The following is a 13856-nucleotide window of genomic DNA, read 5'->3' as shown; positions in this document are numbered from 1 at the left end:
CATATCTCTCTCTCCAACCAGTCCTCTCCTTCCATCTGCCATTTCTTCTTTCCCAAATGTGGTGTCTCCCCTGCTCTCCTGCAATCTGCAGTTCACAGGTTTCCCAGGGCACATTGTTGCATCCCAACGGAAGCTTGCACAGCATTCTCCCATAAATAATTGAAGAGGCCCCACATGGCCAGGCACGCTCAGTCTAAATGGATTATTCTGGGAGAGATCAATGCCGGCCTGTGAGGGTTTTATTAGGGCCTGCAGATGAAATGTACAAGGCCACCGCCAATACTCTTCTCTCTCTGTCTTAATTCCGTCTCGCTGTTGTGTGACATTCTCTCTGTCTCCTTCTTCGTCTTCTTCTCACTGTTACCTTCAGCCATCCACCCACGCTGGGTGAGGACCCCACCACCCCTCGAGAAAATCGTGCATGGCGCCTTGCACTACTGTTCTGAATCAAACATAAATGACTAAGGCAGTATATGAATCATTCATTCTTTAAGATCCCTTTGACTATGATGCAGGCTGGTAGTAAGCAGGCGAGACAGTGTTTTGTTATTCCTGCTGTTGTCACAATGCATCAGCCTCACTGACCCCAACCATCACCAGCCTCCACTCAACTCACCAGCTTGGCGGGAAACATCCGGCAATACCCACTGGAGTTGTCATGGGCAAGAAAAGTGGGGGAGGTGAAATGCTACTGTGACCTTCAAGAGTTACGACCCCTGGGAGCGAATGGTGGCTGTAATGGCGAATAACCCTCTGCAAAATTGTCTCCCTAAGGGGATTTACATCTGTCTCATCCAGTGAGAGCCTTCCTAATTGTCTGCTTTCCGGAAAGCATCCCGCCATGCTGGTTACCATCGACAGCTTGCTGGCTGTTTAGACCTCTCGGGTTATAATGGAAAATAGAGAGAACAGTATGGCATGTGTCCCTTTGTACTTTAACAGTGGTGTACGTTGCTTTTCTATCCTGGAAAATCTTCTTCATGCTTTATCTACAACCTCATCATTGATCCAAAGTCTACATATTTTGCACTATCCGACGAAAAGCTTTGGGCTATATTCAGATACAAACAAGCATGTTGTAGAATACAGCAACAGTGTCACCAACCCATTTTCTTTTCTTTTTCAAGCCGTTCAGTGGCATCCTTGGTTTCCTTTAATCCTTGGATAAAAAAACAACTCATGTACAAGCAGAAAAAATGCTCAGTCACTTAACCATTCAAGTCTGGTTATTTTGAACCATATAGCTTTGGCAAAAAATAACTAATCTGTTCTCCTGGTGTTTTTATGAGTCTGATACATATCAAACATGTGTTTGTAAGTCTGTTAAACTGTCTGTGGTAAACGAATACTGCATGCAGCGAAGAGTATCCACTTTAAAAACCTCTTGCACCCAGTTGCTGCAGTTTGCTTCAAAATGCAGTCAGTCGGAACTTGGTCAAATTTGAACACAGAGACATGACAGTCAGACCTACACTTTCTAAGGATTCTCTGGCATCAATTGCAAGATGCTCTTTAAAACTACAGAACTTGCCTGAGAGTTACCAGCCTTTTTTATGCAAGAGTACACTGCAGACAACTGAGCTACTAATGGCTAAATACAGATATTTAATGGTCTATAGTTGCCAAAATGTAAACAAAAACAGGTTAGAATAATAAGTTATATCCTCCAAAATGTGACAGTAAATGTTGCTTCAGAAGCTAGACTGCAATAAACCCTTGAATCAAAGTGAATTTAAGCGCTAATATTACCTGATTGAAAAGCTGTAGTTACTCTGACTCTATGGGTTGTACCAGTTTTGGACTCACCACTTCCCTTGGAAACTAGGACTCAAAAACACGTATATTGGGGCAAGTAGAATGAGCCTCCTACAGTTTTTCAAAGAGATATTCTTCAACCTGAGTCATTTCAAATAGTTTTTTTTGAGCAACTGTGTCGAATCCACAAATGGCCATTCGGGATCAACAGCTGGCTCTGATATACTGGGTTGAAATAACTTAAAATTATGCTCAACAAACACAACCAATTCATATTTCAAGAAATGCCTTTCAGTTAACCAAATAGTATTGCTATCAAGCGGAATTATGTTCTCAGTTGAGAATTGCATTTGTATTTTGGTTTTCACCTAGAAAATGCTTCATCTAAAAATAAAGTTTAAAAGAAAGCAAGTATTGCACAGATTCTAGCTGGCCCCAAATTCCCTTCAACCAATATGTCCTCTCTGACTGTGTACTTTACAATACACCTGATCACATCCTTTGTTGGCACATTCTCAGGTGCTTTAAGCACTCACATTACCACTGCAATTATCCTTGAGTAAAGAGCCTTTGAACACTAAACATGCTGCTTTCACCTGAACTAGGACTCCCAGTGATTATGATGTCTTCTTCTCACAAGTGAAACTGAACCATGACAAGGTTACATTTTTCCCTCCACGATACGCGCTTTTGTGATTGCTGTGAAAACAACATAATCAAACCTTCCAAGCATAAAATAAAGGGGTGCAACATACTTCCTGCTGCCACTGAAACCCTTGCACATTGTTTTCGACTGGGATTATGACTGGCAGACAGCATTGCTTTATTAGACAGTCAGGGGAGGGCCCAGAGGCTTTTACCATTCTTCTTCTTCAAAAGCACTTCCTTCTCTTCCTGGAAATGGAGGAGAAATGTTGCGTAATTCCAGGATCACCCATCTTCCTCCTTCCTGACATGTTGGCACACACCAGGAAAATGTGTACATATCAAAGCCATTAAAGTGTCAAGCTTGGTGGGCTCAAACCAGGTCAGAATGTACATGGAGGGCTTGTGAATAGTGCATTTTGCCCCCATTCTGACAGTCAAGACATTCTCTAAAGAGCTTATATCTGAGCCATTTAAAATGACAAACCAGTATTCAAAAATGGCAAGGACAATTTCTTTCTTTGCTGTTAGGATATTCCACAACTAATTTGCATATGGATTTGAGGACCATATGCTTCCTGACAAGATTTACTGTACAATATGGTGCAATTGGACATAAGGCTGAAGACGAAAAAAAATGCGCTGTCACATTACTCTATCCCTTCTTTGCTTTTCTTTTATTACTAACTCGGTTTAAATTACCTCTGGACTGCCAGCTACTGGTGTTTTGGTTATAGATGTCAATCTTCCTCTGTTTTTTTTAATTTACCCTGACCATTTACATGTATTGAAAACAAATTACTCTGCTGTATTTGCATGTGGCTCAAGGGGTGGAGGTGAGAGTGGTATGAGAGGGGGATACTCTGGAATTGACATTTTGCTACTTAGAATTTCAAATTCGGCCACAGGCAGGAGGGAAAAATGAGGAGAAAAAAAAACACAACCCACTGTTTATCTGGAGGTGACAACTAACAAGCGCTCTCCTGGTAATTAGACTGCCACACTGCACATGAGCGAAACTCTCCATAAAGTGCGCTTATGATTAAATATTTTCTGCTCTCTCTCTCTCTTTTCCACCTCCTCTTGCTTTGCTCTGTTTGTGTTCCCTTAAACAGCTCCGCCAGCCATCCGCATCCATTTCCATTTTGACTGCATTAATGACATGGCCAAACACTTAAGCTTGGAGGCCTGTAATGAGACTGCAGAATGTGACTTATGGTTCATCTTGTAAATGGAATAAACGTATATGTTCGTTTGTGTGTGTGTGTGTGTGTGTGTGTGTGTGTGTGTGTGTGTGTGTGTGTGTGTGTGTGTGTGTGTGTGTGTGTGTGTGGGTGGGTGGAAGCAGGTGCACATCTGTCACTGTCTGCATACGTGTGGTGACCACTTTAACAGCCGTGGTCTCTTCTACGTGCCTGAAACTGTCTTGACGACCGAGCTGGTGACAGGTAAGGCATGATTAAAGTATATTTCTGCAGGAACAAACAAGAGAGGGTTGAACATGCCATCAAATCTCCCGTCTCATACATAGAAAGAGGCTAGTTGTTTAGTGTTGAGATAAAAAGTGCAAACAGAAAAAAAAACAAAACCCTGCACATCTCCACCACCAAGACCAACATCACTAAAATGTGACCTATGCCACTCTAAACTCATAATGAGTGTTTTGTGATGTCAGCCTTTTGACGTTTCTTTGAGAGCACGGTGTGAAAAAAAAAAAAGGATTTTCACCTTGCACCTCTGCACCTCAGCTACCTGAGCTAGCAAGATCCTTAACTTAAAGGATCAAGACCTCTTTGAAGAACCTTTTCATCAAAAAGGCAGCTTGAGTCCGACAGTAGTTCAGACTCAAGTTACCTTTTTGATGAATCCCATGGTTGTTCCTCACGAAATCCTTTATTTTATCTCGTGAAGAATAAAGTCTTCACTGAATCTCAAAAGAGCGTGACGGTGCACCACTAGTGTGTGGTCTCTATACATGTCCGACGTGGGTATTTGATTGCTCCGTGAACAAACGCTGGCTTGCGGAGACGCTTCATAAAATGTCTCCAGATCATTAAGTAAGAAGGAGGGGACTCCAGTAATGGCTGGCCTTCCACGGGCAGAGACAGCAGACATTGAATGACTATCTCCTGTCACAGTGATCATTGGGTATGACCACATCTTAATAACAAGAGGAGGAACTGAAACATACAGATACATCTACGCTGGAGTGGGGATCAGAATTATAATTAAAGCTGAAATATTAACGTCTTACAAATCGTAGGCTAAAGTCCCATGGGTGCTGTCGTGCATAAAAAAGATGGAACATCACAAAGGGAAGTCAGGGGTGAATGCAAATCTCTATGTGTGTGCGTCTCTCAGGCTGCATACACCAACTCACGCATTACATCATTTGTTTCATCACTGGGCTTCAGCTCCAGAAAATTTAATGTCTTCCTTGCAGGAGGCCAAACTTTCTACTGCTATTGAGAAGGGAAAAAAATGTGCATGAAATATGGAAAAGGCAAAATTCAAGAAGCATGTGATTGGTTGCCAGAATAAATCTGTGGTGGCACAAGTCCGGATATAATTTAGAGCAGATTGTGGGGTAGCTCCACAGAGGTTTGGTGCAGGCAAAGGGTGTGTGCTCCCTCTCATACAATCCACTGGTGGATGGTACCTGCCTGACTGATGCTCCTGGGCTGTGCATGTGAGGAGGAAGAGGAGGAGGAGGAGGAAAGAGCAGAGGGAGTCACTCCAAATTTCTCATGTGACAGAGCATAACAGGGAATTGTAATACACAGCAACATCATAAATTTGATTACATTACATAGCACTGCAAGCCCGTAAGCCATTTCCAGGCACCATAAAAAAGCTATAACTAAGTTACCACGGGTACAGAGAAAAATGAATAAAGCCATTTTCTTTTAACAACCCGGGCGCGGGCGAGATATTGTTCTCTCCTCTGGCTTTTATGAGCTTTTGCAGACCCGCGATGCGCTCATTGCGATCGAAACGGGAGACGGAGCAAGATGGAAAAAGCACAAGTTCGTGAGAATAATGGACCGGGCTGTTTTGCGGCAAATATATCATCGCGCATCTCAAACCAGTTACATCCTCATGACATGTCAGAAGTGTTCTGCAATCCTCCGAGATAATGCTGCATAATAATGTGGAATGTAAAAAAAAAAGAGAGAGAGAAGTGTTTGCATTGGTTTTCTTGAAATGATGAGAAATAAAACTTTATCATCATGTTATTCCACTCATATATTCCATGGAGGTGATTTAATTTGGAAGCAGGTGCGCGTAATTTTGGGAAAACATCCCAAAAAAAGCTCTAAATGGAATTATTAATCTGAGAATATTTAAAAATGTTAAGAGCTTGAAGCTGAGATGTTCTTAAGTTAGTTTTCTTCGCTTCTCATTGGGTTTAAAGCCACATTAAATAGCCCTGCACCAGGCATTTCCACGGGGACAACAGTGTCAGCATCTACACGGGAGCGAATTTCATCCATATCGGAGTTTCCAGCATTCAACAAGGGCATGACTGGCACTTGGCACAAAAAAGTCGGTGTCATTGCTATACTGACTCCACCTCGGTGGGGCTGTGGAAAAGCTCGAGTGGCGCACCTCGAAATAAGCCAACTCCTCTCCAACACGCCATCGACAACGTGATGCGCAAATGCAAACCCAATCCAGGGGTGTAGACCAACACCACTACTCTCCAAAAGTCCAACACGTATACGTTGGGCTTGAACATCACATTCAACAGAGAGGAAGAGGGAGACAGAGAGATAGAAAGGGGTGAGAATAAGAGAGAGGGAGCAGAAATATCGAAAATGGCATTTACGATCGATGCCTTAGCCTGCCAGAGAAGCTGGATGTGCCACAGTCTGCGGACACGCTCCTGTCAGTAATGCAAAGCATCTCACGATTGACTTGGTCAATGAAACACCCCCCTGTGGAGATGCACTTGCTGGATGGAGAACAACCCCCCTCCCCTCCGCACACACACCCACACACACACACGCACGCACGCACGCACACACACACGCCCCGAAAAAAAGATGATTCAGAAATATGCATTTATGTTCCAAAGCTATTTATCGTATGCAAGGAGTGAAAAAAAGAAAAGAATCCTCTGTGCTACAGAACCACCCATGTTTCTTCAATACGGGAGATTCAAATTTGTAATTAACTCTCAGTGGGCGAATTGAAAACGGAAGACCGTCGTTCAGAATGATGGATCTCTTTTCGTATTCCAGCAGCAGATCCGCTCCGCCACCAGCAAGCAGCACCAACAGCAGCTTTGCGGTGGCACAGTCGGATCTCCCGCTGAGTCCGGGACTGCCGAGCTTCTCGCTCCATTTGTGGCAGATTTAAAGGAGGCTTCTTTGCAGCATTCTGAAATGATGCTCCTGTTCTGGCACTTGCCTCCGTTTCTCTGTCCGAATAGCGCACAGCTCTTGCGCTCCGAAACCAAATGCCCACATTCCGAATTTTTCTCTAAGCTTTTACCACAAAGACAAAAACCGTGATTGGCATCCCCGGCTCTTGTTGGAAGGGGGGAAAAGTAGGGGAAAAGGGAGCCAGAGAAGTCTGCCTTACCTTCTTGTCAGCGTCTGAGTTCCAGCTTCTTTCCTCTCAGCTTATGAACCCCTCACATCTTCATGTTTAAAACAAGCAATAATCCCCGGGTTTGTGTTAAATGTGTGCGTTCCCTGCGGCAGGTCCAGTGAGGAGCGGTACGCGTGTTCCTTTTCTTTTTTCTTTTTCTTTTTTTGCCGGGTTCAATAATGTTTGGTTTTTTTTAAAAAAAATCCACCCCAAGAGCGCAGGTTGCTCAGGACGCGCTGGTTGGGTACGGCAGGAGGAGTCGCTCCCTCAGCAGCAGCCGCCGTGCGCACTTGGAGAAACCAGAGCTCTGTCCGTGCGGAGAAGCTGAGGGAATGATGTCATGCGTCCGGCCCTCCCTCTCCAGTCACCCCTCAACTCACGGCTCTCTCCATCTTCCCGTCTTCTCTCCTCACTCCAGGCATCGTCCACCCTTCTTTGTGAAAAGCTGCTTTAACATTTTTATAATAATAATAATAAAAATAATTGTTGTTTGGACAATGGAATTTACGCATGCACAAAAGTGGGACTTGGATAAAAAAAAAAAAGCACTAAAAAGATCCCACAAATGATATATTTGTTGATTTAGTGGCACTGAATTGATTTGGGGAGATTTTAGTGCAACTCAGTAGAATCTTATTGACTGTTTCTATGATTTAAATATTAAAACAAGATGCATTGTCACAAGAACCTCATGTTTCTTTCTGGAGCAGTGGAGACATTTACCTTTGTTTGAATGTGGTTTTCGGCTGGAATCCAACTTGTTTTGGATGGTATTTTTTTGCAGTGCTCCTCTTGACATGATGAAGTCACGCTGTTTTCCCCCGCCTCGCTGAAGGTATCGTCCAGTCACATCGCCAGCCTGCTTTTACCCGGGATAAGAGAGAAGGTAAGGTAGCATGAAATGGACCAATGCGCACAGCGTACTGTGTGGATGCAGCCTCCCCCTCCCCGGTGCAGTCAGCTCATCTTAAAGATAAAGCATCATATCTTCACATCAGAATTAAAGAAGCTTTTGCTAATATCACAAGCTGCACCAGTTACTACTGCTAAAGCTGGTAAAATTGTTAAAAATGAGACATATCCTTATCCCAAGAATTGTAAGGAACAGCCGCACACCGAAATCTTCATGATAATGTGACAATCAGTAATTGAAAATGTGTATCATGGTAGAGCTCATGTGTCACTAAATAACTGGCATGTTTCAGTTGTTTTCACATGCATTTATTTTCCTCACAATGTGTGGACAAGCTATAAGGTATTTTCTGCATCCTGATTTTTACTGCCGGCTGCTTGCTGGAAAAAGAAAGAAAGAAAGAAAGAAAAGACTGCGAGGGTGTTTAATCAATCAACTTCAGCAGCAGGTTTTACTTAATCAAATCTTTAAAGTGACAGGGCTGCTTTCCTCAGTTCTGTACAGTGGTGCACAGACGCCGTCACAGGGACAAGCTGAAATGTATCGCCTACTGGAGAGCGGCCATTCATGGAAGGCACTTTGCCTCAAGTGGCAAAAAAAATCGGCTGCCGATGGACATCAGAAAACACAGCTTTTGCGTGTGGTACATCACTGGTCACTATCAGACCATCCTTTTCTCATGCAACCTTCTGTGTCGAGACATTCAGAAATATACGGTCTGTATATTAAACATTTATGGTGACAGATTAAAAACAACATAACTTTCTTACTATGGTAGACAGATGTACAAAAATTGAACCCGCTTACATGTTCTGAAATGCATTCTTCATGAGTGCATCGTGTCACATTCCCCCCCGTTTACTCTGAGAAACACAATTTGGAATCGACCATCTTAATGTACCACATGTTTGTGATCAGATGTTAATGCAAATCGCACATTATCAGACCCTCAGCTTGATGAATGCATTTTATCCACAGCCACTTGTTCATTTTTTCTGTCTTTTCAAAGCATTTACAGAACAAAGAAAATGTTCAGTGATTGATTGCCTATGGAAAGCATAAGACTTGGCATATTAAACTCGTGAGCAAAAATTGTGAAAGTGATGAAAAATCAGATTGGTTTGTGATGAATGGACTAAAACGCACACACACACACACACACACACACACACACACACACTCACAGACACACACACATAGGTATTCGGTCTTTCAAAGATGGCAGACCTCAACTGATTTCTGCGGCATGGATTGGTGGAACAAAGAGAAAAAGATGCAGAAAATAATATCTGGAAAGCACCCCACAAGAGCCAGCTGTTTCATCATCTGTAGCCCTAAGGGGGGCCAGACTCCCAACCTTGGAAGTGTTCAAGCCTCCCTCTACCCGCTAAGCTTGACAGGACCATGTGTGACCTTTAAGCCAAACTAAAGCATTTGGGTTCCTTGAGCTGATAATTTGATTGTCCTTTGCCTGTCTTTGCCTCTACTTCAGATAATTGGACATTCCTTTGATAATGTGGGCTTGCGTCAGTAAGGGGGCACCAGACACTGTGAGGCACAAGCCAACAGGGTAAGCAGAAGAATTAGGATATTGTAAGTGACTTTGCTGTCACAAATGTCGAGGGTCTGAAAATACTACGATTCTGGCCTTGCTAACAGAACTCGCTGTGTTCCTCATGTGTTTCTTTTCACTTTTTATTTGCTCCTGTCAAGAAGTATTTATTTTCTATTTTATGCAGACATATGTAAAGACATAGGAAAAACAAAAATAAAGAGAGAAATGAACAAAAACGTTGCACATTCTGTAAATGCAGATTTGTTTTTTTTTGTTTTTTTTGCCATGATGGTCCTTTACTGGTGGAGGTGAAATCACTGCAACATAAATTGCAACATTTCAATTTACATCAGTGAGACCAATCAATAAAACAGTTAATGTAATCTCTGGGCAAAACGTCTGTTGTAACCTTGCCATGCCTCCGAGGCAGATGTATCAATGAGAGCCACAGTAATGAAAAAAGCCAGCTACTACAAAGTATTAATAGACGCCACAGTGTCTCAGCTGCAGTGGCTTTTTTTCCCCCTGGGTTACAGCATTAGCCATGAAAAAGGTTATAGCTGAAATCCATTGGTTTCTAATATAAATCTCTCTCAGCTAATCTCAGGGTGAAAGAAGCAGAATTATTTCATTTGCAATGTACTTCGAGTCAATGAACTTGTCAATCTTAAAAGCATAGTAAAGGGCTATTACACACTCTCCAGTTGTACACCATGTGGCAAACCCCACTATGCTGGCGAGTTAAATGGAAGTAGATCTAATGCCACCTAAGAAACCGAAGGGGGGGGGGGGGGGGGGATCACACTGCAGACTGCAATGAAAAAAATTTGTTGTTTGATTTGCCCAATTACTCAATGATAGTAGTTGACTTCAACTGAGGGTTAATATAATAACACTTTATCCAGCTGTGAACTCTTTCAGTAAGTCTGACAATAAAGCCAAGCAGCTGAACCCACTGTTACAGGACATTTCAGGAGGCCTGGAACTGTTTTCATCCCTTGATAGAGTGTATTGTGGGGGACAAAAGATAAGTAGGAAATCACAGGGGCTGATATGTCTCCTCTGTCCTCATAAAATGACTCGTGTGTTTGGACCTCATGCTCCAAACCTTTTCTTCAGGTGTTTGCTCTCTTCTGTGTCCCTGTCAGCCTTCCTTCTGTCTAAATAAAGATAAAAGTGGTCCACTCTCCTTTAAAAAAAAAAACCAAGCGACTGCACCATCTTTGATTTTCTCACAGCATCTCACTGCTGCTCCTATTTCTCTCCCTCTTTTTTTCCCTCATCACCTACCTCCATTCCTCAATCAAAGCTTTTTTCTTCTTCTCCACACCTAATCCTTCTAAGTTGACCTCTCCTCTCCCTAACTCCCTTTTGCCTTCCTTAATATGTTCGCCTGCGTGTGGGAAATAGATGCCAGTCAGAGTGACTGGATGAGTGGTTTAATTAAAGGAGAAGTAGTGTTCTGTCACCTTGCGCTGAGCACCGGCAATCAAGAGCCACTGACTTGAAGAAAAGTCAGACAAGGCCATTCATTGATTGGCGATGTCAGGAGTGTTACTTAGTCTGATACACTGAAAGAGCTTTGATTTAGATTGGGGATAAAGATAATTCACTACAATGGAATTTAGTGTTCCAAAGGAGAGCCAGTTTGCAATTCCAGTCCACATTTACGTATGTCAACTGTATCATCTCTACGACTCTGTTCTAGATTTAAAATGAAAAAGCAATAAATAATATACTGGTAGGCAGCTAAAGTGTGCATTCACTTAAAACTATCATTCAGTTTTGTCAGTACAGGGGCATACGGTTTCAGCATTTTTTTCTAACTTGTATGTGGCCTTTAAAGCCTCTGTTGATCAAAAAATATTTCATTTGTTAAAAGAAAACATCAAAGACATGATTAAATAAAACAACAAGCTTTGGAACACCAAAACTGTTGATGAATGAAGAAATAATGGGCTGTTCAGCTTTGATCAGTGCCATTTTTTGGTGTCCTGGCAAACATGTTAGCACACAACATGCTTCCCACACACACATCAAAAATATGTTTTTCTTTTTTTAAAGAAATACGTTTTAAAGAAAGGCATTGTCGTGAAGAGTTGTCATAGCTGCAAAAAATGTAAATGTTTTGGTCTAGAGAAAACGGTGAGCGTATCAGAACCAGACTTTCCCACTTCTGAAGGTAATTAGTTGTTTATCTGTGCAGCTCAGTGATCAAAGCATGTCACTTAAGATACCTGAGATCAATTGGCAACAGGTCACTATGCTAAAGTGGCTCTCCTCTTACTGCATGGAGCTTTGGATAAAGTACCCACCAAATGATGTGCATTTCACCAGCTGTCTGAATGGCAATTAATAAAGCCACTTGCATTAACAAAGAGTTTACCATTTCAACTGACTGGTACTTTAAATGAAAGAATGAACCTAAATGAAGGACATTTTATTCCATTAAAAATGACTTTTCCTGATCTTCCTGTATGACACTGTCAGAAATTTAAAAAAAAATATTGCCTTTCATAAGGAAGTAAGAATACCAGAAACTTGGTCGCAGGTTCTGATGAATTTTGACAACTCTTGAGATTAAAAAATAACATTTTCAAAGGAATGTATTTCAAAACAAACGACATATTTTGCTGAGACTTGTGAAGAACATCCCAAAATGCTTAAACCTGAAGTCTTTTGCTTGGAACAGCAACTCACCCACAACCCAGAGGATGCAATCCACTAGTTTCGAGTAAATCATCACGATCTCAGGCTTGAAAGCTTGGAGGTTCCAATCTGATGAAGCCACTTCACACCTCACTTCACACAATAACTGTAAGTTAGTCCGAACAAGCTAATAGTACCCTGTGAGAATGATGTTTGTGATGCATTGCTACAGATTCAGCTATCTGAATTCACAAATAATAGTGGTAACATTTTTGATGACATGTTCTTCATATAAAGTTCAAACAATTGACACTTGCTCTCCTTGAACTCCAAGTATCAGCACAAATGCCTGTTCTTAAGCTGCGCAGATAATTTTGAGCTGTCTCCATGAATGACACGTGTTTTTTTCTTCCCTCACAAGTCCCTGCAGACCTGCCGCTGAATCTGCACTTGCACCCTCTATCTCCAGAATCTATAGCAGTCACTGTATATGAGGTGTAGTACCACATAAGAACAAGTGATGTCATGATTTCAGAATTATTTTGGCACCAACTAGTTACTGAAGTTTTGGTTTCCATGACATCCCCAGTCAGTCTTCCATTAAGATTAGGACTGTTTGCAGTAATGTCGCCCACAATTCAAAAGAAGCTCAGAGAGTCTGCGTTATAGACACTGAAGGGTACATAGGCTTGCAGTCATTACTACAGATGACTAGAACGTTGGAAATCTGTACAGCACACTGTCAGAAATAAAACCACTGCTCTTCCTCCTCTTTTATAAAAAGTTGAGTATTACCGAGTAATCACGAGCCAAACTGACAGTTGATGTAATGAGGCTGAGCAAATTGTTTGCAGACATCATTGCTGCTGTACTGATATGCATAATTCTTGAAAACGTTTTTGATGCAACGCAGGAGTAAACAGGAGTGCTTTGGAGAGAGAAGACATTGCAGCAACAAGAGTGAGCTTTACCCTGAAGCTTTTCGTTGTTGCTGCAATCCACTCAGAGTTATTTTTTCACTATTTATTTGACTTTCTTTTCATACCCTTGTTTTCTGTAGGACATGTGCCGGCACAAGGGCAAACTGGCCTATACTTGGAGTTGAAAGACTAAAATAAAAAAAATAAATTAATTCACAGCAAATAGGCTTTGTGGTAGTTCTCGACATCTCTAACTATCCCAGTGTTTGTTATCCATTAAACTAACAGGCAGAGTACATTTGCAACAGTTTGTCAATACAGTACACATGCCATCATCTAGAACTGTAATTTTATACCTTCACTCCTTTAAAATCATTTAAACTTAACAATTAAAGGATCCTGTGATTTTTGTCATTTGCTGGCATCCAAAGATGTAAAAATAAGAGTTTTTTCTTTACATTTTTCAGCCCTATAAATAAGTCTTGTTGAAAAATATTTTCATTATGATTTCATTATCATCATCATTAACAAACATCATTACTTTAATTTCTGTACAAAATGAAATTCAACTTGAAGACAGATGTCATACAAGGTAATGATAATGAAAGGTTTATGTAACTTAAAAGAGGGCCAGGATTCTTTAAAAAGCTGTCATATTTATTCTGAATTAGCACCAATAGTCACTTTATTCCTTAAGTGCCTTTAGAAGTATTCACTTCGGTGTCACTGCACGGAAAGGGGCCTTTGTGGTTGAATCACATATAGCAGTATAGCAGTATTAGATGTTTAAATAAAATGTTTACTACAAGAAAAGTTCATGATC

General features: G+C 41.5%; 1 protein-coding gene across 12 annotated transcripts in view; it reads right to left on the bottom strand.

The window, feature by feature from the left end:
- The window catches only part of ptprsa (protein tyrosine phosphatase receptor type Sa), a 242648-nt gene extending 235333 nt beyond the window's left edge, over positions 1–7315 (bottom strand). For 5 of the 12 annotated variants that reach the window (XM_022192822.2, XM_022192824.2, XM_022192826.2 and 2 more), the window contains exon 1: positions 6988–7315. The gene's annotated coding sequence lies outside the window, so the exon portion shown is untranslated. The remainder of the gene's footprint in view (positions 1–6987) is intronic. The other 7 variants (XM_022192828.2, XM_022192829.2, XM_051947665.1 and 4 more) reach the window with 3 other exon arrangements.
- Positions 7316–13856: the final 6541 nt, after the last annotated feature.

The sequence above is a fragment of the Acanthochromis polyacanthus genome, chromosome 4 (genome assembly GCF_021347895.1).
Source record: "Acanthochromis polyacanthus isolate Apoly-LR-REF ecotype Palm Island chromosome 4, KAUST_Apoly_ChrSc, whole genome shotgun sequence".
NCBI classification, from domain to species: Eukaryota; Metazoa; Chordata; class Actinopteri; family Pomacentridae; genus Acanthochromis; species Acanthochromis polyacanthus.
Note: the sequence above shows the minus strand (reverse complement) of the source record. Positions and strands in the feature narration are given on the sequence as shown.